The following is a 26709-nucleotide window of genomic DNA, read 5'->3' as shown; positions in this document are numbered from 1 at the left end:
CCCTTCCCCTAGTCCAACCAACTCATCGCAAAAACAAGGACACTGGAAGCAAAGTTCTATTCCCAGCTGCCGGTTGGTGCTGGGTGTTGTCCAGGGTGAAAAATGATGTTATGCGAACACTGCCACAGTAATTAGTGCACGTTTTTATTTGCTCCAATGCGTTTGGCCCCTTTCGCAGTTGAACTCCACGTTATGGCCTCGTTTGGCGTTACGAACCTCAAAGACAACTTTAGACTCCAATGGTCTTCAGCAGTAGTAACACTTCTTGCAATTTATTGCTCAATTGGTGAGTTGAGATAGGAGACTTCTCGGTACTTCACCTTAACAAGATCTGAGAACCTTCCCGGAACTGTTGACACTCGAACCGTACGACGGACAATAATTTCAATTACTGCTACAACAAAACAAACTCGCTCGAACGAGCAAGTTTAATGAGGATTCCAGCTTCCAGCAACCATTCCTGATGGATGACTTTCTTCGTAAGACATAAAGTAACTTTCATGTCAACGGCCAACACAAAAAGGTACTGCGAGGCCAATTGACCTGTCAAGTGTAAAGATTACCTTGCCGTGATGTTCTGGCGCTGGAGAAGCTGCTAAACTAGCCCCAAGGGGCGGCTCTTTCTTGGCACGAGTCGAGGAGACACCGTTGGTGCATTGTCTGTGTCTGCAGCGGAAATTAAAGTCTGGTCCGGTCGATTTAGTTTGCCTGCTTTGCAGGAGGGGGTAAAAGGCATTGTTGTGGTTTTGGTCTTGGACATAATAAGGGATTGTTTTTAAGGAACAAAATGAAACAGGGAAATGAAAGTGAGCCTGGAGATATAGAATAAATATAGTTGACAGTAAATTTAATATCAATTTAAAATACTTTTAAGGTGGTGTGGCGGTTTTCATCGGTGTGAGAGGAAATTAAATTCAGAAATTTCGAAGAAATTCGTTTTTATTTTACGAAATTAGGCATATATTTGCAAATATTGAACCAAAACTGATACATTTTTAAGTGAAATTATTCTGCAAACTGTTATCTACTATGTGATTGATTCGAAAATGTTTTGAAATATAGCAGACGACTGAAAAGATAAGTGTGGGAACCTATTGGGTACAAATACCTTTTTAAACCTTTGCTGTATTTTATGACAAATTGTGCAAATAAATGATTTTTATTCGGTGGTAATGATTCCTCAAACTTTGAATTTGAGCTAATTTCAAAGTTAAATTAAATTAAATTTTAAGAAAATGTACATGAATCTTTTCTATAGAAATATCCGAAAGAATCGAAAAATCATGTTCAGAAAAATTCCTATGGATTTGTCTTAAAACATTGATGATTGGACCTCTTAGCGAGGACAAATTAAAAAGAAACAGAAAAATTGAAGTTTCCTTAGCCGCATTTTAAAATCTCAGCAACTAATGGTACAATTTCCAATGTTAAAAATATTCTGATACTTTCAAAAGATAAACTCAAAAAATTTAATAAATAAAAGGTCCTTTTCAAATGTTAATCTTAAATTTAAAATTTTCAATTTTTTTTTCATCGTTTATTGCATTTTTAAAATAATTTAAATTTGCCAAGATCGAAACAAAAATTTTTTCATTCAAAAATGATTTGAAACTTGTCATACAAAAACAGTATTTCAGAAATCTCTTTATTTAAAATTTCTGATTTTAACATATTTATTTTCCGCACACTTTATTTCGCTTAGCCCTAGTTGCAGTTTAGTGAGAAAAGTTTAAGCAAATTAAGGCTTAAGAATAATTTTCATGAAATTTCCATGTCAGAAAAAACTTAAGGCATGATTGCAGCTTTGGGATTCCTTCAATTTTCAATGTATCTCAGAAATTCTAAAGTGTTCGTTTTTCTTATCTGGGTAATTCTCTACCAACTCACACGAAATCGGGAAAAGTTTCCCCGACCCCTCTTCGATTTGCGTGAAACTTTGTCCTAAGGGGTAACTTTTGTCCCTGATCACGAATCCGAGGTCCGTTTTTTGATATCCCGTGACGGAGGGGCGGTATGACCCCTTCCATTTTGAACATGCGAAAAAAGAGGTGTTTTTCAATAATTTGCAGCCTGAAATGGTGATGAGATAGAAATTTGGTGTCAAAGGGACTTTTATGTAAAATTAGACGCCCGATTTGATGGCGTACTCAGAATTCCGAAAAAACGTATTTTTCATCGAAAAAAACACTAATTTTTTTTTTTAATTCTCCCATTTTTCGTTACTCGACTGTAAAAAATTTTGGAACATGTCATTTTATGGAAAATTTAATGTACTTTTCGAATCTAAATTGACCCAGAAGGGTAATTTTTTCATTTAGAACAAAATTTTTCATTTTAAAATTTCGTGTTTTTTCTAAATTTGCAGGGTTATTTTTTAGAGTGTAACAATATTCTACAAAGTTGTAGAACAGACAATTACAAAAATTTTGATATGTAGACATAAGGGGTTTGCTTATAAAAATCATGAGTTATCGCGATTTTACGAAAAAAAGTTTTGAAAATGTTTGTCGTCGTTGATCATGGATGGCCGTTCATGGTCACCCGCGACAGACACGGACGACGAAACAAAGAGAAACGCAAAATGCAACTTTTTCAAAACTTTTTTTCGTAAAATCGCAATAACTCGTGATGTTTATAAGCAAACCACTTATGTATGTCTATCAAAATTTTTGTAATTGTCTGCTCTACAACTTTGTAGAACATTGTTACACTCTAAAAAATAACCCTGCAAAGTTAGAAAAAAACACGAAATTGTAAAGTGAAAAAATTTTGTTCTAAATGAAAAAATGAACCTTCTGGGTCAATGTAGATTCAAAAAGTACATTAAATTTCCCATAAAATGACATGTTCCAAAAAATTTTACAGTCGAGTAACGGAAAATGGGAGAATTAAAAAAAAAAATTAGTGTTTTTTTCGATGAAAAATACGTTTTTTCGGAATTCTGAGTACGCCATCAAATCGGGCGTCTAATTTTACATAAAAGTCCCTTTGACACCAAATTTCTATCTCATCACCATTTCAGGCTGCAAATTATTGAAAAACACCTCTTTGTTCGCATGTTCAAAAATGGAAGGGGTCGTACCGCCCCTCCGTCACGAGATATCAAAAAACGGACCTCGGATTCGTGATCAGGGACAAAAGTTACCCCTAAGGACAAAGTTTCACGCAAATCGAAGAGGGGTCGGGGCAACTTTTCCCGATTTCGTGTGAGTTGGTAGAGAATTACCCATTACAAAGTGAATGATTTTTAGCCTTTTGAAAATTATTTGAATTTTTCAAAATCACATTTTTTTAATTAAGAAAATACTCGTTTAAATAAACAAAATAGTGTAATTTTTGAATACCCAAGTAACAAGCAAAATGCTTCTACTTCTTAGCAGGTTTTATAAAAGATTTAAAATTTGCTACTCGGTGTTGTGATGATATTGAACAAAACTTTAAAGATTTACGATAGAAATCTCTTAAAAGTATCTTCAAGAGCACTTTAGAAGCATGACACATAGTTTTATGCCACTCTTCGTTGTTTGACTTGACGTTATCCCAGAGAGGTTATTTTTAAGACCATTTTACATTGCCAAAACTGCCTTAAAACTGAACTAAAACTTCTCCGTTTAATGAAAGCATAATTCAAGAGTCTTTGAACTTGATCTGTCAAATCACTGAATATTCGTACAGTCAGTCAGTTTAGTGACCTCTCCGACACGCAAAATCGGCACGACGCATCCGGACCAGAATTAGGCGTTTCGAGAATGGAGAAAAATGTCCCACGGAGTGCTAGTGTTTTTATTGGTTTCGTGTTGATTACTGTGACTAAAAATGTTCGTTATTTCAACGTTTTTTTCCCTATGATTTTTTTTTCGACAGGTGCTGGCCGAAGAAGCCCACCCGGTTGAGGATCTGGATGCCGGTGCGTGCCGCGAGCTCCTGTCCGGCGCCCAGGGCAAACTTTCGTCGGCCGCTACTGATGTGGAACGCGCCGAGGCTGAATTGCCGTTGAAGTGGCCAAGGCTCTCGTCAAGGCTGTCGAATAAGGTGCGAGCAAAACACCAACCTGCCGGTGAATCCGTGTCCAGTACCCGTCCTTACATTTAGATTCAAGTGCGAGATCAGTGTTTTCTTCAAAAGTCGCGGCCGTTCAATGAATAAATAAAAAGATTTGAAAAATAATTAACACCATTGTTTTAATCCAACGACAAAAAAGCATTTCCAAAAATCTTTTTCGGATCTACCTCCTGCAAACAAATATGTGCATGCGCTACGGTCGCAATACTACGCGTTTTACTCTGCGATAAAACCGCATTAAAGCTTACTGCAGTCTACATGTTCTTACTTAATCTTGAACAAGAGCTTCTCAAGAAACATAGCTCTAATAACTGCTTTGAGTAAGAGAGAATAGATTTGATGAGATCAGCCATATTAACATGGAAAAATAACGCCCAAAAACGGAAGCCATGTTGATTTTTCTGCTGATGTAGAATTAATTGTTCCATTAAAAATTACAAATCATAGTAATTTTGAAAGATTCATACCTTCGATGCATATTTTTTCGAGGCATCTAAGAAAATTGATCAGTGAAATTTTTATGGCAAGAATTTTACGATACAAATGGCTGCGTAAAGTCACAGTTATATTTATTTGGTTATTATAATATAATTATCGGTGTAAGCTTAAGTTCATCGGCCATTTGTGAATTAATTTCGAAAAGATTAAATGGATTTCACGAAATAAAATTCAGAACTGGTTTTTCTTCGACAAATCTTTTTTATCATCAACGAGAGCAAATAAGTTTAAGTTCACTTTATTACAGTCTTGAAGATCTCTTCTATGATGTTATAAATTTTTGAAGCTTGAGAATAAGTTTTAGAATAGCAATAAAGAGCATTTGCAGAGTATTGTAAAAATCAACGTCAAAGTTGCTTAGTTTTAAATTACTCCGCATAAACGCTCTTGATAACCTCCTAAAATAGTCCACTTTGCTCTTAACTCAGGTTTAACGCTGATTTATTGTTGTTCTGGAGAAAGTTTGGCTTTATGATATTTTTTGGCTAAGATAACTTGAATCTATCTTTAAGAAAGTAAAAAAACTTAAATTGTTACTTGGGTATGTTTATTTATGATTGTGATTTAAAATGTTTTGAAACTTGTGATGAAAATACAAATTTTATTTAAAGATTTGAAAAGGGCTAAATATTTGAGTAGAATTCCTTATGTTTTTTCGCAACTGTGAGAGAAGAATAGGTTTAAACTCTAAATCACGAATAATATCCATATTAGTGAAGCATAAATACCATATTATATTTAAAGCTTGATTACAGTTTGGTGAATGCTACCAATTTGCAATGCAACTCAGAGCTACTAAAATATAAATTTTTCTGAACGGTTATTACGAAATCCTTGGTTAATTCCTATTTTGGTTTCAAATCGATAATCATTGAAATATAAACATTGTAAAATACTATCTGAATAATTTACAATCGATTTTATAAAATCTATGAAAATTTCAAATAATATTTCGTTTTTTTTTCCTGTTGCCGACCAAATAGAATGAGAGTTGATTAATCTTTTGTATAGCATTCGCAGTGGACCTTTTTTAAGTGGTTTTTTTACTCATCTGTGAAACAAAAATATTTAAATTCGTTACTTGAAACTTTAGAAAAAAGGCGATATTTAAAAATTTGTTATTTTCATATTTTGTAGATTATTCAAGTGTTCATTCTAATTGTTTCTAGTTCATATTTTGAAACATTCTTTTGATTCTTTCACGATAATTATTCTTCATCTAATTTCTAGCTTACTTTTTGAATTTTCAAAGATATTTGCAAAGGCCAAAATTATCAAAACATATAATTAAAAAAATGACGTATCAAAAATTGTAAATACGCATTTTTTTAAATAAACAAATTCAAGTAAGTAATTCAGTACGCAAAATATTTGTATATTTTTGATTAGTTTCTGATAGAACAAACACAACACAACAATAACAATGCAGGCGTTTTCCAAATTTCAAGCTTTTAAGTGCTCAAAAAATTCTATCATTATTCAGACGGTAGTCCCGGTTCGCCTTAGTTGACGGTACAAATGTAAATCAAAATTTTGTCCCCCGACTCTAGTTGTGATCTTGGTGAGGGGAGGGAGGAGGAAGGGGGTTGCAACGTAGTAAAAAATGCATTATACATTATTATAACTGGTTATAGTGTCAAAGTTCAGGCTGCCTAATAATGTCTTGATTCGAATTCCCGGACGCTTCGAAACCCGGACACTTCATCTTGTTTTATCAATTATTTGGATATAAGTTCGCATTAGGAATGTCAAAACTGTGTTCTTTGATGAATTCTAACATCAACTTTCATTTCAAATTGGTTTGGACACTGTAGTCAATGCCGAAACAATTGAATAAAATAAAAATTATGAGTTTACCAAAAATGAGAAACATTTCACTGAAATATTTCAAAGCAGAAGCAGAAAATTATGGTTCTGATTTCTTTAAATTCTAGTACAATTCTATACATAGTTTCGATTGTTTACATGTTAACAGCTTATTTGAGACCTAAAGAATGCCATTCACTAAAATTTCAATCCAAATTTGTGCGATTCGTAAGAAAAAAACGAGTGTCCGGAATTCGAAGCAAAAGTGTCCGGATTTCGAATCAGCTTCTTTCAGTGTCCGGGATTCGAAGCACATCAAGTCATTTTAATTTTAAAATTCTGATGAAAAATTGTTAGAAAAGACATATTTTGCATGATTTCTATTAAAATTGACCGTTTAAACTACATTATGATGATTTTTATACATTTACAACTTATTACATGATTTTTTGCCAGCTTATACAAAAATGATATGCCACTAAGTGTCCGGATTTCGAATCATGACGTTAGTCCCCAATTTGATTGAAAATTTAAAAGTTTTTCCAATAAACATTTAAATGTTCAGCAGAATTGAATTTTTTGTCGCTGATTTTTTGAAGAAATTCTAAAATAAGTGAGGAGGATGATCAAAAACATGAAACCAAATTTGCATTGGCCTTTTTTTAAATTAACATTTGTTTGAAATTATACTTCTTTTATTTCCTCATTTTTTTACATTTGTCTACAGCAAAATAAGCTGAGAAACTACGTCATCAGAGCGAAGAAAAAAACAACAATAGGGTCACCTTTAGGACACTTTTTTTTCGTCCCCGTTTTGTGTAGCTGTGTGTGTTGGCTTTGGTGACCACCATTGTGTGACTGGAGGGATTAAACCCCAACCAAGGGAATGGGAGGGTCATCCTTGCATTACGTAACTTTGAAAAATCATTGCGGAATTTGAATTGTTTTCGAACCTTTTAAAACGATTGTATTCCCAAAGTCCGAATTTTTATGGAAGTTATCCAGCGACAACCCCTCACTCTCGTTTTTTCCCAATTTTTTTCGTGATATTTCGAGACAAAAAGAAATAAAACAAAAAGAAGGAAAAAAACCCACGAAAGAGACTGCTTTATTGTTGTGGGTGGTCGCTGCTCCCACAACCGAAGTTCAATTCCAAGGGAAATGTTCACTTGTGGTGACATTTTTACGATTGTGGCAGGATTTTTTGGGGGGACTTTTGGAATGGTGGGTGGAACGCCGTCGGTTGTGGTCAGCGAATTGTGCGTTTGTTTTGCGCTGTGTGTCTTTGGGATTAGACTCGAGAAGTTTGGTTGGATTAATGTTTGCAAGGTAAATGTTGAACTTTGTACTTCAACGATACGATTTGTAAAACATCCAGTTTTCTCGAAATGAAATTTTCTTCCAAAATAATGATTCCTTCTTATTTAGGAGGAATAGGAATAACTCCATTGCGTGATAAATCTCGTCCACCTCAAGAACCTCAAGTGGGGAGGTTATGTAAAGCAATCTCCGGAACCGGAGCAACGTTCTTCGTACCTCGGGCCAGACCACTCCACCGGATATTCGCAGAAATCCAAGATAACTTGCAAGACAGGTACCAGAGAGGAATGATGCAAGGGGGGAACAAGATTAATTAGAGCTGGAGAAATCCGAGCTCGAAGAAATAATGATGTCGACGATGATGATGAACCAGAGCAAGGACTTGCCTTCTTCTTCAACGTCAGAACTCTACCTTTAAGGGGAAGGGGGAGAAGAAAGTGAACTCTACCGTTATTTATGAGCTGTCGAAGGTACGAATGAGATCGGCCACTTCTCAGGTGATATTGGACTGAACCAGGCTGCCGGGCTTTCGAGGGAGGAAGGGGGTGAAAAATGCGTTCGAATTAATCTCCGTAACTTGATGGAACTAGTTTTAGAGGCATGTCACAGCAGTTGATGGATTCTTAAGTAATTTTTAGTACGAAGTACTAACAGAAATTATTTGCTACTGAAATCTCTATTCTCTATAATTGTTTTTATTTTGCTACTATCTAACATTATGACTATTTAGTTCTAAAAACTAAAAACTAAAAACTAAAAACTAAAAACTAAAAACTAAAAACTAAAAACTAAAAACTAAAAACTAAAAACTAAAAACTAAAAACTAAAAACTAAAAACTAAAAACTAAAAACTAAAAACTAAAAACTAAAAACTAAAAACTAAAAACTAAAAACTAAAAACTAAAAACTAAAAACTAAAAACTAAAAACTAAAAACTAAAAACTAAAAACTAAAAACTAAAAACTAAAAACTAAAAACTAAAAACTAAAAACTAAAAACTAAAAACTAAAAACTAAAAACTAAAAACTAAAAACAAAAAACTAAAAACTAAAAACTAAAAACTAAAAACTAAAAACTAAAAACTAAAAACTAAAAACTAAAAACTAAAAACTAAAAACTAAAAACTAAAAACTAAAAACTAAAAACTAAAAACTAAAAACTAAAAACTAAAAACTAAAAACTAAAAACTAAAAACTAAAAACTAAAAACTAAAAACTAAAAACTAAAAACTAAAAACTAAAAACTAAAAACTAAAAACTAAAAACTAAAAACTAAAAACTAAAAACTAAAAACTAAAAACTAAAAACTAAAAACTAAAAACTAAAAACTAAAAACTAAAAACTAAAAACTAAAAACTAAAAACTAAAAACTAAAAACTAAAAACTAAAAACTAAAAACTAAAAACTAAAAACTAAAAACTAAAAACTAAAAACTAAAAACTAAAAACTAAAAACTAAAAACTAAAAACTAAAAACTAAAAACTAAAAACTAAAAACTAAAAACTAAAAACTAAAAACTAAAAACTAAAAACTAAAAACTAAAAACTAAAAACTAAAAACTAAAAACTAAAAACTAAAAACTAAAAACTAAAAACTAAAAACTAAAAACTAAAAACTAAAAACTAAAAACTAAAAACTAAAAACTAAAAACTAAAAACTAAAAACTAAAAACTAAAAACTAAAAACTAAAAACTAAAAACTAAAATCTGGCATCACTGTTTTAGCAACAAAAAAAAAACACTAATAAATGTCACATTTGGTCCTCTTCTGGCCAACATTGCCATCGTCAAAGTCCTTGTCCTGTCTTTGGAAGAATGGTAGATGATGGTGGCGGTGCCGGTGTCACCAGGACTCACCAGAATGTGATAAGTGACGCGGAAAGCGCTGCAGTCCAGTGCAAACATAAGCTGGCCGTCACTGCAAGACTGGCGGCAATGTCGCATTGAAAGTCACGGAAAATTGGCTTGGTTTCAGCTTTTTTTTTTTCAAGATGGATTGTTTTAAGACTAAAGCAAACAGTTGATGCATCTTTTAGATGTTGAGCAAGAAATGATTTTTATTTAATGTTTTTAAAACATTTTATAATATTTTTTTTATATCATTTTTATCGATTTTTTCAAGTTAACTGAACAGTTTTATCTCTCAAACTTAAACTTTTTCAAAGCTTCATTTTGAAAGCAAAAAGTCCCTTCAATCCCTCAGCATTCAAATGTCTCAACCAAGCCTTATCCATGTTCGCCTGTCGCTCAGCATTGTCCTCCTACACACAGCTCTACTTCAGGCTAGTGTGCCACTGTAAACAACCGTAAAATCTGCAAGTACCCACCCGTTCCCTTTCCCCATCATCGGCAAACATTCCGTGCCAGGACACTTGATGTGGACCGTACTTGATCGGAGGAAAAATCCAAACAAAAACAGACAAACAAAAAAAAAAGCAAAGAAGAAGAAGCCACTCTCGCAACGACAGCAAGCTCCAAGTAAACAGCGTTAAGCCCTTTTCCAAACTTGGTCTCCTCTTTTCGGGATGCCTTCCGTTTCTCGAAGTTGCCTCAAATCTCCCAAACTCCAGGAGAGCGAACTAGAAGACGGGGAGGCTGAGACTGTGTCGGCATCACACGTACAAGGAGCACACACTGATCTCTTCTGGCGTGCAATCAACTGATACCGAGCTAAGTCCAAGTGTGTACATCGTGCTTTGCCGTTGCCTGTTTGTGTGCAGTTTGTTGCCCACTCCGGAGAGGAAAAGTTTAAATTACTTTGGTATCGAAAAGCGACGGGAAAATCCTTTCGAACATGTTTGGCTTTTTAGTGTGCAGGGAAATTTTTTAGACATGTTTAAAAAAAGTTTTTGAAATGAACATGAACATGAACATGAACATGAACATGAACATGAACATGAACATGAACATGAACATGAACATGAACATGAACATGAACATGAACATGAACATGAACATGAACATGAACATGAACATGAACATGAACATGAACATGAACATGAACATGAACATGAACATGAACATGAACATGAACATGAACATGAACATGAACATGAACATGAACATGAACATGAACATGAACATGAACATGAACATGAACATGAACATGAACATGAACATGAACATGAACATGAACATGAACATGAACATGAACATGAACATGAACATGAACATGAACATGAACATGAACATGAACATGAACATGAACATGAACATGAACATGAACATGAACATGAACATGAACATGAACATGAACATGAACAGATTTACACGATTTCCTGGAAGCCGCGTGAAATGCCGTGAATTTAGGAAACTTCAATGTAATTGCTGTAATATTACGATTCCGTTTAATATTTTATAATGCAATTCATGAATTTTAATTGCGAGAGTTATTTTTTCTGAAATATTCACTTATTTCAATATTTGGACCAATTTTGTTTTTAAAAATTGTTGAAATCTTTTGGACGTCTTTTAATTTACCTTTTTTTTTAAAAAAAGGCCAATGCCAATTTTATATGTGGTGTTTTGCCTGTTCCCTTCAATCATGGTGGCCACTCAAGCCGGGAAAGTCGGAAAAAGTCGGGAATTCATCAAAATCCGCAGAAAAATTGGGAAAAATTCGGGATTTTAATCCTAAGCAAACTTGCTTGAAAATTATTGTTTAACTCTTAAAAAAAATGTTTTACAATTTTCAAATTAAATTCATTTAAATCTTCTTACTACTAATTTATTTAAAATTTAAGGTTCCATTCACATTTTCAATCTTTTTGCCTTCCTCACCTCACTGAGGCAAGGCTATAAAATCACTCAAAAATTGAACTTTTTAAATAAGCCTCCCAGATATACCTTTACGTATACATATCGACTCAGAATCAAATTCTGAGCAAATGTCTGTGCGTGTGGATGGACGTAGAATTTTTTTTCTCACTCACTTTTCTCGGAACTGGCTCGACCGATTTTGTCCGGATTTATGTTTTTGGATTTGCCTTCAGGTCTTTTTTAAATTTCATCCGGCTTGGTGCAGTACTTTAAAAGATATGTTCGAAAAACTGTTTTGGTTGATACTAAAAAGGGTCATTATTTACATAATTTGAAAGCTCCGGCGGATAGCTGTCGGAACTTTACGCTCAGTGCACGCACACAAACACTGCAGTGCTTTCAAATGGTTCATTAAATTTATCATACCTAGATGGCAGCACTCAGATGTATAGTGTCTTTACTAAGTAAGCGTTAGCCAAAGCTTTCGTAGTGTGTGGTTGCAAGGCTTTTAGGAGGAAGGCAGCAACCACCTTCCGGTGGATTAAGTAACGTTTTTAAAATGAGCAGGCTTATTAGGGCATTAAAAATCCAAATAAATATAGAATGCATTTGACACAAATTTGCATATTTTTTATGAGTATTTGGCAAATTTTATTTAGTCATTAAAAATATTTTTTTCCAAATGAATTAAATTTTTTGTGAGTATGGGTAACTAACAATAGCTAAAGCATGATTTTCAGTTGTCGAAAAACTTAAACATCGAATAAAATCGACGATTTGTTCTGAATGAAAAAACAGAACCACTTTTTTACGTTTTGAAAACATGAAAAAGTACTGAAATTGTTAAAAAATAAATTCAAGAAATTTTGATGTAAGTTATTGCAAATATTTCATTTAAAATGTAAAACATGGAACCATATCAAAATGAATTTTTCATTGAAAACAAATTTAAACACTAATATACTAAAACTTGATAAATCAACATTGATTCAAAAATACAATATCAAAAATTACAAAATTGATAAGGGAATTGGTAATTTTTTTTTTGCAAATTCTTTGATATTTTTCTAAATTCTTTAAAAGAATAATCACAATAATCATGTTTTAAGCGTTGTATGATTGCAAATAAAATTAAATTAAGAATAAAAATTTTAATTCAGTTATCTTTAACTTTTTGCCATTTCCAGTTGAAACGGAAAATCAGAAACTGTACGTTATACTTATTTAAAAATAAACATTGAAATTGAAAGTATTGTTAAGCTTTCAATTATTATTAAAAGACTGATTGACTGACTGACTGATTGTTAAATTTTTATTTCTGCTCTGAATCAAAATAATGAGTGCTTCCATTTTTGAAGTATTTTTTTAAGAATTTGTTGTTTTGTTTCTATTTTTACGAAAATTTTTAATAGTTTTTTTAAATCTATTTGGGTAATTCTCTACCAACTCACACGAAATCGAGAAAAGTTGCCCCGACCCCTCTTCGATTTGCGTGAAACTTTGTCCTAAGGGGTAACTTTTGTCCCTGATCACGAATCCGAGGTCCGTTTTTTGATATCTCGTGACGGAGGGGCGGTACGACCCCTTCCATTTTTGAATATGCGAAAAAAGAGGTGTTTTTCAATAATTTGCAGCCTGAAACGGTGATGAGATAGAAATTTGGCGTTAAAGGGACTTTTATGTAAAATTAGACGCCCGATTTGATGGCGTACTCAGAATTCCGAAAAAACGAATTTTTCATCGAAAAAACACTAAAAAAGTTTTAAAAATTCTCCCATTTTCCGTTACTCGACTGTAAAAAATTTTGGAACTTGTCATTTTATGGGACATTTAATGTTCTTTTTGAATCTACATTGACCCAGAAGGGTCATTTTTTCATTTAGAACAAAATTTTTCATTTTAAAATTTCGTGTTTTTTCTAACTTTGCAGGGTTATTTTTTAGAGTGAAATAATGTTCTACAAAGTTGTAGAGCAGACAATTACAAAAAAAATGATGTATAGACATGAGGGGTTTGCTTATAAACATCACGAGTTATCGCGATTTTACGAAAAAAAGTTTTGAAAAAGTTACTTTTTGCGATTCTCTTTGTTTCGTCGTCCGTGTCTGTCGCGGGTGACCATGAACGGCCATAATCGATGACGACCAACTTTTTCAAAACTTTTTTTTCGTAAAATCGTGATAACTCGTGATGTTTATAAGCAAACCCCTTATGTCTATACATCAATTTTTTTGTAATTGTCTGCTCTACAACTTTGTAGAACATTATTTCACTCTAAAAAATAACCCTGCAAAGTTAGAAAAAACACGAAATTTTAAAATGAAAAATTTTGTTCTAAATGAAAAAATGACCCTTCTGGGTCAATGTAGATTCAAAAAGAACATTAAATGTCCCATAAAATGACATGTTCCAAAATTTTTTACAGTCGAGTAACGGAAAATGGGAGAATTTTTAAAACTTTTTTAGTGTTTTTTTCGATGAAAAATTCGTTTTTTCGGAATTCTGAGTACGCCATCAAATCGGGCGTCTAATTTTACATAAAAGTCCCTTTAACGCCAAATTTCTATCTCATCACCGTTTCAGGCTGCAAATTATTGAAAAACACCTCTTTTTTCGCATGTTCAAAAATGGAAGGGGTCGTACCGCCCCTCCGTCACGAGATATCAAAAAATGGACCTCGGATTCGTGATCAGGGACAAAAGTTACCCCTTAGGACAAAGTTTCACGCAAATCGAAGAGGGGTCGGGGCAACTGCTGTGTGAGTTGGCGGAGAATTACCCATTTATAATTCGTTTTTGAGGGTTAGTATTGACTTTTTTTTAAATGAAGAGTTTTTGTTTGAAATCATTCTTTAGATAAGAAATACCTATTATTTTAGTTTCTGGAAATGCCGGGAAAAAGTCGGAAATTTGAAAATGGGATTTAAGTGGTCACCCTGACTTAAATTTTTTAACAATACAATATAAGATTATTTTTTTAAACACAAATTTTAAAGAAGGCAAAATAAACAAGCAATTGTTTATAAATACATTGTATATACCTATTTCGGAGGTTATTTTTGCATTTTTTTTCCTTCTCTGTCCAATTCGTTCTCTTTAGTACCAGTAAACTCCCTCCCCATTTCTAACAAATCAGCTGTTGAAAGGTACCGTAAAACGGGGTGACTTTGATAGCCTTTGATAGGTTTGCGATTTTTCCGCAAAATGAAGAGTACAGTTAAAATACGTAAGGAATGGTTTAGAAACATACTGAACGTGGTAGAGAAGTGTTCAAAGTACCTCAAGAAGAACTTTTAATAAAATTTTGAAAGTTGAGCAATTCTCTGAGATTTCGGTCATTCGATTTTTTTTGTATTTTTTAATCCGGCTGAAACTTTTTTGGTGTCTTTGGTATGCCCAAAGAAGCCATTTTGCATCATTAGTTTGTCCATATAATTTTCCATACAAATTTGGCAGCTGTCCATACAAAAATGATATGTGAAAATTCAAAATTCTGTATCTTTTGATGGAATTTTCTGATCGATTTGGTGTCTTCGGCAAAGTTGTAGGTATGGATATGGACTACACTGAAAAAAAATGATACACGGTAAAAAAAAATTTGGTGATTTTTAATTTCACTTTTTGTCACTAAAACTTGATTTGCAAAAAAACACTATTTTTAATTTTTTTTATTTTTTGATATGTTTTAGAGGACATAAAATGCCAACTTTTCAGAAATTTCCAGAATGGGCAAAAAATCTTTGACCGAGTTATGATTTTTTGAATCAATACAGATTTTTTCAAAAAATCGAAATATTGGTCGCAAAAATTTTTCAACTTCATTTTTCGATGTAAAATGGAATTTGCAATCAAAAAGTACTTTAGTGAATTTTTGATAAAGTGCACCGTTTTCAAGTTATAGCCATTTTTAGGTAACTTTTTTGAAAATAGTCGCAGTTTTTCATTTTTTTAAATAAGTGCCCATGTTTGCCCACCTTTGAAAAAAATATTTTTGAAAAGCTGAGAAAATTCTCTATATTTTGCTTTTTCGGACTTTGTTGATACGGCCCATAGTTGCTGAGATATTGCCATGCAAAGGTTAAAAAACAGGAAAATTGATGTTTTCTAAGTCTCACCCAAACAACCCACCATTTTCTAATGTCGATATCTCAGCAACTATAGGTCCGATTTACAATGTTAAAATATGAAACATTCGTGAAATTTTCCGATCTTTTCGAAAAAAATACTTTCAAAAATTTAAAATCAAGACTAACATTTCAAATCGGCGTAATATTGAATGTTTGGCCCGTTTGAAATGTTAGTCTTGATTTTAAATTTTTGAAAATATTTTTTTCGAAAAGATCGGAAAATTTCACGAATGTTTCATATTTTATAATTGTAAATCGGACCTATAGTTGCTGAGATATCGACATTAGAAAATGGTGGGTTGTTTGGGTGAGACTTAGAAAACATCAATTTTCCTGTTTTTTAACCTTTGCATGGCAATATCTCAGCAACTATGGGCCGTATCAACAAAGTCCGAAAAAGCAAAATATAGAGAATTTTCTCAGCTTTTCAAAAATATTTTTTTCAAAGGTGGGCAAACATGGGCACCAATTTAAAAAAATGAAAAACTGCGACTATTTTCAAAAAAGTTACTTAAAAATGGCTATAACTTGAAAACGGTGCACTTTATCAAAAATTCACTAAAGTACTTTTTGATTGCAAATTCCATTTTACATCGAAAAATTAAGTTGAAAAATTTTTGCGACCAAAATTTCGATTTTTTGAAAAAATCTGTATTGATTCAAAAAATCATAACTCGGTCAAAGATTTTTTGCCCATTCTGGAAATTTCTGAAAAGTTGGCATTTTATGTCCTCTAAAACATATCAAAAAATAAAAAAAATTAAAAATAGTGTTTTTTGGCAAATCAAGTTTTAGTGACAAAAAGTGAAATTAAAAATCACCAAAAAATTTTTTACCGTGTATCATTTTTTTTCAGTGTAGTCCATATCCATACCTACAACTTTGCCAAAGACACCAAATCGATCAGAAAATTCCATCAAAAGATACAGAATTTTGAATTTTCACATATCATTTTTGTATGGACAGCTGCCAAATTTGTATGGAAAATTATATGGACAAACTAATGATGCAAAATGGCTTCTTTAGGCATACCAAAGGCACCAAAAAAGTTTCAGCCGGATTAAAAAATACAAAAAATAAATTTAAAGAAAAAAGAACGATTCCGTAGAGAACTGCTCAGTTTAAAAAGTTAGTTAACTATAGTTAAGAAAATGTTGATGAAAATCATTTTTTTAAACTTCTCAAAGTGTCATGATTTTCTCAACGAACATGATTTTTAATCAGAAATCGGAATGCATTTTTGGATTCTTTGGACAATTTTCCATTTGGAGAAGGTAAAATAAATTTGTAAATAATAAATAATACGTGTTTTTGAAACACAATTAAAAAAAATCTTCAAATTTATAGGTAATTTCAGTTGAACAAATTTCATTTAAAATGTAAAAACTTGTGATTCGTGCTTCGAATTCAGTACAAAATGCAATATAAATCGATTATTTTATAAACAAAACCAGTTTTAACAATTTTCAGGCAAAATTCCGACTTTTAAACAGTTTTACCTAAAATTTATATGTATTTTGTTAAAAAGCTCATAAACTTAGTTAACTAAATATAAACATTGTTTTTTTTTTTTTCTTAAAAACTACATCAGCTACTTTAGTGATGGTACATTTAACGTACAAATAAAGATTGGACATCTTAAATATGATTTTAACAAGAAAAACTATGACTATCAAAGTCACCCCGAAATTAAAACTTACAATTTTTAACGTAACTATTTTTCTGAACACTATTGAACAAACTTTTTTTCCAAAACAGTGCATGGAATTTTTGTGCTCTACCCCAGTACATGTTTTAAAAATAATAGTCTTGGGAAACCCCTTGCCTGTTGGAAAATATGTCAAAAACAAATTGAAATCCTATCAAAGTCACCCCTGTTTACGGTAGTCCATATCTCAGCTCAGGATAACAACTGCCCAAATGTAATTGTTAAAGCAACGTAATAAAAATGAAAATGAAAAACATTGTATATAGTTTATTTTTGCATCTTGCACATTGGAAAAAGACAAAAAAAAACGAAAAGATTAATCACCTTGAATTTATTGAAATTTTGCAATTATTAAAGCAGTTCATATTGTGATACTTTCAGTTGAACATTTTTTAAAGTTATGCTTGATTTTTTTTAAGTTATGCTTGAAAAAACAAGGTCAGGCGTGATTAGAATTAGAATTTCTCATCTCGAAAGTCATACATATTCTTAATCAGGAAGGAGACACAACACTTTCTACGTGTAGTTCTCCCATGGGTGATTCCGATGTATGATAACACCAAGAATTTTAAACAAAATCAGAAGAAATCAAGCAAAAAAAGCCTGTTGAAATCGCTCAAACTCCATTCATTTCAAGTAGCATCTTTTCAAACCACATAAAACCCAATGGTTTCCAATTCCTTGCCCTTCAAACCCCGTCAAAAACCCCACTCCAGAAAAGCCAAACGAATCCCATCCAATTTGAGGGGAGCAGGATTTCGAAAGTCCTTCACGACGATGATGGTTGGTTGGCTGCGTGCGAAGATTTCTACCCGAAGTCCTTAGAGGCAAAACCCTTTCGATTCTTTTGCCCGGGACTACTGTCTCAAGTCTCACTTTTATTCACTTAGGAGATTTTTTCCTGAGCGAAGCTCGTCGAAAAGAATTGGATTTGGACTTGAAATGGTGGATTTCGAGGCTTTTCCGAGTGATGAAACTTGTTCCTTTTTTTTCTAGATTCTTTTTTTTTTTGTTGGGAAAAAGTAGAGGTGCGAAACAAAGTTTCTGAGAAAACAGAAGGCCGAGCAGGATTATCCGGCCCCTGAATCAGACTCGCTTGGCGGTGGGTTTGAGTTCGCATTTGAATTTTAAAACATTTTTCCTGTTTGGAAAGGTTGCCACTTTACCGGGTGAAATGGAAAAAAAGAATGTTGCGTACGGATTAGGGAAATGAAATTCGGCTGATATTGGCCTATGGCATTGAAAAGGAAAAAAAAGGAAAAGTAAGATGTTGAGTGTTTTCCTATTAGTTTCGACAGATTTCCATTTCTGTGATGAGATCCCTGGTTTCAATTTGCTTGAGGATGTTACAGCTAAAGTTTTGCATTTTCATGTGAATATTTGCGTTGAAAAAAGAAAGTTAATTTCAAACTCAATAAAAATCTGCAGCCCTGCTCCCGAACCAATTTTCTGCAGCAACCCGAGCAGACGGAAATAACTTGGGAATAACATTCTTTGATATTTGAAAATACTTGTCTAATAACATTTTATGTTATTAATAACAAGATTTGTTATTCATCGTTATGATTTTTTTGTTATTGGATTGTTATTGTAATAACAGACTAATAACATTTGAAGTGATTCTACGAACAAATCTTTGTTATTATTTTTTGTTATTTTAACAACTAATCCGATCATCCCAATAACAGTTGAAGTTATTTTTCCATAACAAAAAATGTTATTCCCAAGTTGTTTTTGCTTTCAATCAATATCGAACCAATAACAAATTTTGTTATGATAACATAAACTGTTATTAAAGCCTTATTAAGAAACGGATTTTTCAAGAAGATTCCATAACATTTTCTGTTATTTTATCAGTATTTATTATTGAAATGGCATGAATTTTGTTATTACCGTGTGCCCAGGAAATTATAAAATTTTCCTCATTTCCTTCGAAATTACTTTGCACATTAACCCCTAATAAACTCCACCAACAAATGGTCGCCGTCGTCCCTTATCGGAAAGTGCAGTTAACTTTCCCCTAAGAAAATCAGAAGAGAAAAAAAAAACTCTGAGAAACTAGAGCAAACTGCATCCGAGCAAAAAACAAAAAAAAAAGCACCGCCATGTTCATAAATAATGGTAACTAATAAAATATTTATTGCGTTATAGCTCCGTTATTTCCATATTTAAACCTAATTTATGACCAGCCTGTAATAGTTTGTGCGCGCCTGATGGTGCTGCAACAAGCCGAACGCCCTTGCCATGCTAGGAAAAGTGACCAGAAGTTTTTCCTTGTTTTTTTTGCCCTGTCGAGGAAAGGAGGAAAAAAAGGTGCAACAGCTTTCAGCCTGTCATCAGCATCGTCGACTTCGTCGTCAACTTCAGCGTTGAGCCATTCTGTGTAAGAAAAGGTGGAGGAAAAAAAAATAGTTAGGACGTTGCAAATATTTTTCAATGTTTATGTCGCCCCCCTACCTCCCCCTTCTTTTCAAAATTGGTCTGAAAAATCAGGGGGCAAAACATCAAAATTTCAATGGAAATAGATGACTTTGATCAGAGTCGAGGGACATAAACTTCAAAAAATATTTACAACGGCCTTACCTACCCAATGAAAAATATTTTTTTAACGTTTACTTAAGAGAAGAAAAGGTAAGGCCTTTGCAAATATTTTTTGAAGTTTATGTCCATTGACTCTGGTCGGGGTCGAGGAGGGGGGGGGAGCAAAAAAATAAAAAAATATAAAAATTGAAGTAACAAGCCATGGTCTCAACATTTGAATGAAAAAAGTTTTTAAAGTGCATTTTACACCTGCCCAGTTGTTTTGCAATCATTAGTTTTCAAAATATCCAAGTATTGAAGAGATTTATTCAATTCAATTCAATTAGTTTTTATTAGTAAATAATCAATTCACAATTTCGTAATTCTTATAACCTAATAGAGTTTTGGAGTTCCTTTCAACTATGATTTGAACTATAATTCATTTTGATGTAATTGGATATTCTAACAATGGATTTGGCAAGAGAAGGAAAAATTAAAAAAAAACCTTCTAGATTTACTAAGGAAAAGGATAGAAATAGAAAAGCTTAAAACTAAATCACAGTATGTTTTGTCCATTGACGTCGAAAAACTTCGCTGCACAAGGCAGCTTATCCGTTGTAGATGTACTTCATCATCAGCTCACTGAGAGCTTGGAATTGTTCTGTCTTGTTCCGGCAGGCACGGAAGCGCGTGAGCATCTCTCCAGCAAGAGCGAAAAACTCGGGAAGCGTGAAGAGGTCATCTCCGGTGACGTCTGCTTGTCCCGGTGAAGTACCACTCCCAGAAGCGGCTACTCTAGCGTACGAACCTCCCCAACCGGGAGGGAACGCTGGGTTGGTCGATGGAACCGCTCCTCCGCCAGCTGCTGCAGCGGTCGAGCTCGAAGTCTTCGGAGGTTGGCGGGACGCTGGCGCTTTCTTCTTCTTGTCCTGCTCCTCGAGGTACTTTTTCCGCGCGGCACAGCCACGGAAATTCGCCGTGTGGTTTCCACCACAGTTCGCACACTTGACGCGCGCTTTGTGCTGCTGGGCGTTTTCCCCCAGCTGGTCTTTTCGCGGAAGATTGCACCTTTCGGTGAAGTGGGTCTCACCGCACTTTACGCACCGGGGTGGAAGATTGCAATTTCTGGAACCGTGTCCGAATTTCTGACAGCGGTGGCATTGAGCTGCATCGGCCGGATTCTTCGTATAGAATCGCCACGTCACAAAGAAGCCGTCCAGTGCTTTGATCCGCCGTAGGTCCTGGATTTTGACGGACCCGCGATCGAAGTACAGGAGGTACAAGGTGTACGTACCTGTCACCGTAGTCGATTTTGAGAGCACCTTTATCTCTCGAGGCTTTACCTTGGCGCCCGTCAGGTGTTCTTCCAGGTCGCAGATCGGGCGGTCCGGATATCCCTGAAGGACGATCTTCACTGGGACCTTCTCTGCAGGATCAAATGTGAAGAATTTGAAGTTTCGCAACTTCAACTTCTTCACCACCAAGTCGAAATGCAGCTTCTTGTGGGTAATCACTTGCACAGAAGTTTTGCTAATTTTGAGACAATATTGGAGTCCCTCAAGCAACTCGTCAATATCGTCTGCCAACGTTTCCAAAACAAAAATTGGAGGTGGAGTCGTTCCTTCGGAGAGTTGCATTTTTTCTTCTTTTCTTGCTTGCGCGCAAGTTCATCATCGTAATCGTCGTCGCTAGCATTGCTGCTGTCACTGGCGGTGTTGTTTTCTTCTCCACTCAGCATCTCAAATTCGTTGCTGGTGGGAACGTTGGAAGTGGTTGTTGTCGTAGTGCTGGTGGACTGCTGCTGCTGCTGGCCGGAAGTGCTTCCGGATGCTCGGGTCGATTGTCTCGTCCGTACTGGGGACTCACGTGGACGGTATGACACGTGTAAAAACGATGGATCGGTGACGTCACTGGGCACCATCCCGTGCGCGATGGCGGTCGATGCGGCGTTGGTATGTTTACCTTTCTGCACTCTGCCGGTAGATGAACTTCGCGGGTTTTTCGAGGCCGCACTCGAACTGCCACGGCCACGGCCGGCCCTTGGCATGCTGGAGCAGCAAACTCGCGGGTAAACGCGGTTAATTACGGCGAAAAAATCGAAAAGTTTGAGGAGCTCCGAACAGTTGACTGTTGCTGGCTGGTGTTGCCAGTGGAAGAGATTTATTTTTCGCCAAAAAAAAAAAAAACTTTTCGTGGTGCTGTACATTGGAATTCCACAAAAATTGAAAATATTTTTGATCGATCCCAGACATGCTAAATATGATTTTAAACCCAGAAAAATGCATTTCTAATTGTTTTGATTGTTTTGAAATTTTGAAGTTTTTTGAAAAAAAAAATTTCTGCACCCCGATTTTTCGAACCGATTTTGAAAGGGGGGGGGGGGGGTGACATAAACTTTGAAAAATATTTGCAACGGTCTAACATGAAAATTAAAATAATTAACACAGGAATTAATTCTTCAATTTAATAAACAATGAAATATTCTTTATAAATGTTCATTATAAAATTATTTTTAAAGCTTATATATATATTTATATGATTCTATTTTGTCTTAAGTATGTTATTATTATTTTTAATAAGATTATTTTTATCAGATTTTTTATTCACGAATTATAAAAAGTAATTGATATACATCATTAAAACTTTGTTGTATTTCAGTAAATTTTTGTTGTTGTTCTTTTTCTCAAAAAAAAAAGGAAAAGCATCAAACATAATGGTTTTGCTTTTGATATTTGAAAAACTATGTAAGCTCTATGTTCTTGAAAGCTGTCGATATTTATAGGATATTTTTTGTTCCAATTTGACTAAAAAAAAAACCAGAAAAATTTTGATTTTTTCAGATCCCTAATGCATCACGTATTTTCCCTGTTTTTTTGCAAATCGAAATGTTTCTATCATTTATAGTTTTACTCCGAATACGCATATTTTTTTCATTTTTGATTTTTTTTTGTTTATTGAAGGAATCAAAAAGGCTTCTATTGGTTCTTTTGGTGACGCAAAATCTGGTTTCGAAAGTATAGATTTAAAAAAAATAAAAAATAGAAAATAGCAAAAAACATTGTCAAACAATATTTGGAAATCTATTTTAGATGCATAATCCAATTTGAAACCCAACATGACAGTGCTAATTTTGTTGGTATAGTTCATTGTTTTTAGTTAAAAGCATTTTATAGCTTAACATTTCGCAAATGATTTGTAAAAAAAATGAAAAAAATGAAAAAATGCATTTTGGAAATTTAATTTTTGATAATAAAATGTGAAACAAATATTATGATATTCGTATAACTATTTTTATAAATAAATAAACAAAATCTGTTATGAATTGTTTGTTGCAATTCCAACAAAATCAAACATGATTATTTTTTAAAAGAAAACCGAACCAGATAAGCAATAAAGATTTGAAATGAATATTGTTCTTTAATTTATTTAAAGTTTTTGCAAATCAGTATAGCTGTGAAATTATCTTAAAAATTATGCAGGCATATTTATCAAATTTTAAATTTTTATTTTTTCTAAGTGCAATATTCAAAACGAACTTATTTTTTAGGATTAAAAAATATTTTCTGGACTGGAAAACGAATAAAATGAGAATGAGCAATTTTTTATTGTTTCGCAAAATTTCTAAATGAGAAAAGAAAACAAATTTAAATAACATTTTTAACTTTCAAGTTAATTATTCACCCAAATAAACAAATATCTTTTAAATTAAACAGATATGATTTTAAAATGTGATTCCAAAGATAAAAAAATACTCTAAATTTTATTTTGAATAAAACAAAGCTTGATTCTTTTAAATTCTTTCATAATATTTTTAATGCAGCGAATAAAAATATTACTAAATTTAGTTAGTTTCTAAAAAACTCAAAAATCTGAACAACTCTTCAAACGGTTCATATCACATGGCATACATACATATATATTGAAGCTTTTTAATTGAAAACTAATAAAATTTAATTAAACAGTCTTTATGGATGATATTTTTATTAAGTTGTTATTTAAAAAAATGTTTTGAGAAAATTGATAAATTTTACGAACCTCACGCCGTCCATGAAATCGTCAAAAATCACTAACCCAATATTAGTATTTAAACCAGGGTATCCACTCGCTTAGTTCTACAGTAGTTCATAGGATTATTTTTGAACCTATTTGAGTTACATAAATTATTTCGAGAAAAATCGTTAAATTTTATACAAACATAAAATTTCACGGGATTTCGTGGAAAAAGCCAAATTTCGCGGATTTCACGGTGTTCGCGAAATCGCGAAATTTCACTAACCCTGATTATTAGGTATTTTGAATAAGTTGGCTCACGTGAATTGAATTTTTATGTTTTTTTTTTTTTGTTTTTGTATTTATTTTTAATCTTTGAATTACAAAAACCTTTCCTAAACAGTTTAATTTCATTCAGTTGAGCTTGAATAAATTTTATTGAAAAATGTAAAGGTTTTTATTATAGTCATTGCATACAAAATTTGAATGAAGTCTTGTTTAGTTGCGTTATTATATTTGAAAAAAAAAATCCCTCAATGTATCAAATTATGTTTCTGTTTCATATTTTTTCGTTATCAATCATTGGTTTTTTTTTTAAATTTGCTCATAGAAATCAATCAGTAATAGATTTGAAAATAAAAAAATATTACAACATTATCACTACGTGAACACTTTGGATTAATAGAAAATTGAATAGAACTGAAGCTGAATCACCATTTAACAGGGTTAACAAACAGAACAAATAATCGCGTTGAACCCATTCAAACACAGTGATGCGCACGCACAGCGCACGCTACTGAATCCAATGCCAATTTACCCCATTCAACGAAGTCTTGAAGTGCCCAACTCTCGCGATCGATCCACATCCCATCCAAATGCCCCACTCTGAGTCAACTCTACTCTATGGCAAAATGAGCTCCCACCCAATCCAATCCAATTCAATATCTCATCACGGCAATGCACTGCTGCATCGAGTACTCGACCCTTTGAAGCAACCAAGAGGCATAGTCCTCCATCATCATCATCATCGGTGAGCTATTCATTCCTGATCCACTTTGGAGTTTGCTCCTCGCCAACTCTCTAATTTAATTCACCTGTGCGGGCGCGCTAACCAAACCACAAAAGGGTTCCCTCTTCCAGCCAGAGGGGAGAAATTCAATTTGGCCTCTTTTCGATAGGTTCAACTGTTTGTGAGGGGGGCGGGGAGAAAAAAAAATGGATAAAGGAGGCAAATCGATGGAATTTTTGCTGGAGCTTGGTTCAAGTGTGTAATCAACCGGGCTAAAAATGATGAAAAATGGGGTGAATAGGGGGGTGTATTTACTGGCGCAGAATGGATGGAGGTGGATTGTGAAAACTCCACGCGAAGGAAATTGCGCTAAAAGTGCAGTCAAGGACTTGATCCTTGATGGGTGGGAAGGGATGCACTGGAAGTCTTTTTTGAAATTAAAAGTTTCAGTATTTTTTTTCAAAATTTTTCATAGTTTTAGGAAGTTTAATTATTTTAAACTTTTATTTATTGTAACATTTTTTAGTTTTAGTTGATTCAAATTACAAAATTCAAATTCAAATTCTTAATGGTGCAAACCAATTTTTATTCCAAACCTTACTTTCCTCGCCCACTACAACCCATAAGCGTTCGTTATTCACAATTTCCATCATCGGAATCGGCGATCGGGTCGTGATTATACAACCCCCTAACCGACTCCTCCACCGACGAGGGGTCTACGGTGAAATTAAACCACCCTGCCCTGGTGGATTCAATATCGGAATGGAAAATGAAGAGCCACACGGCGGTGGAGCAGCAGCGAAAGCTTGGTGGAGAGCTTTCAAAAAGGGGTGGCAAAAGAAAGGGGGGGGGAAGAAATTTTAATAATGTAAATAACTTTTATTTATGTTTTCTGTAATTGAACCCTTGCCTTGCCTTGGCTGGCTGGCTAGCAGGTTGGTTCCGATGGCTTAGCTGTGTTCGTTAAGTGTGAACTAAAGCATTTTCCACTTTCTAACAGAAAGGGAGGGGGAAGATGGAAAGAAAATATTTATTCATGACGGTAATTGAATTTAGAGCTAAATAAAGAATACTGATTGGCGGGTGAGCCTTATGGTGGGGCAAGCTGCTCGGTGATTCATCAATAGCTGCTCGGTGATTCATCAATATTCAGCGTTAATTGAATTAAACAGCTTGTAATGAGAAAAGTGAAGTGAAAATATCCTGCAGAAAATTTCCCACCAGCAAAAAAAAAAATACCTCAACGGAAATAGTATTTGGGACATCAACCGATATCCCGGAATGGAACAATGTGCATCACGACGAAAATGCTTGCCCAAAAACGGAATCCTTCGCGCCAAAAATAGTTGTCATTGCGATGACAAGTTGGGCAAGACATTTCAAGAACAGGACAACGGTTTTCTGTTCTCTTTTTCCTGGATTGGTTATGCATCGCCAGAAATCGAGAAATTTACAGCAGGGTGACCAGAAAATGTACACGAAAAATACAAAAATACAAAAATACAAAAAAATAAATACAAAAATACAATACAAAACAAATTTTAATAATTTGCATCATGGTTACCGAACGAAATAAAATTTGGTATGCTTTTTCACTTGATTGAGTTTTTGTTTTGAAAATACTAAAATTTTCACAAAATACCGTATTTTGTTTGAAAATGCTTGAATTTAAAAAGATTGCGATATGGGTAAAAAACGAAGCGATTTTTTAAATAAACTGAAAAAGCAAATCAAATTTCACTTCGTTTGAAACCCATTTTGCAAAATTTGAGTTTTTTCGAAAAATAAGGTATTTCGTGAAAATTTAAATATTTTACACAAAACCATCAATAAGGCTCAAAAGCATACCAAATCTCGCATCGTTTGATACCCATGCTGAAGATCATGAAAATTTGAGTATTTTCGAAAAAAAA

At 33.6% G+C, this 26709-nt stretch overlaps 1 protein-coding gene across 3 annotated transcripts in view; it reads left to right on the top strand.

Moving 5' to 3' along the window:
• The window catches only part of LOC120429552 (tetraspanin-2A), a 215985-nt gene that overhangs the window by 173262 nt on the left and 16014 nt on the right, over positions 1-26709 (top strand). The window lies entirely within an intron of this gene.

This window comes from Culex pipiens, chromosome 2, assembly GCF_016801865.2.
Source record: "Culex pipiens pallens isolate TS chromosome 2, TS_CPP_V2, whole genome shotgun sequence".
NCBI lineage: Eukaryota > Metazoa > Arthropoda > Insecta > Diptera > Culicidae > Culex > Culex pipiens.
This window is presented reverse-complemented; position numbering and strand designations above follow the sequence as displayed.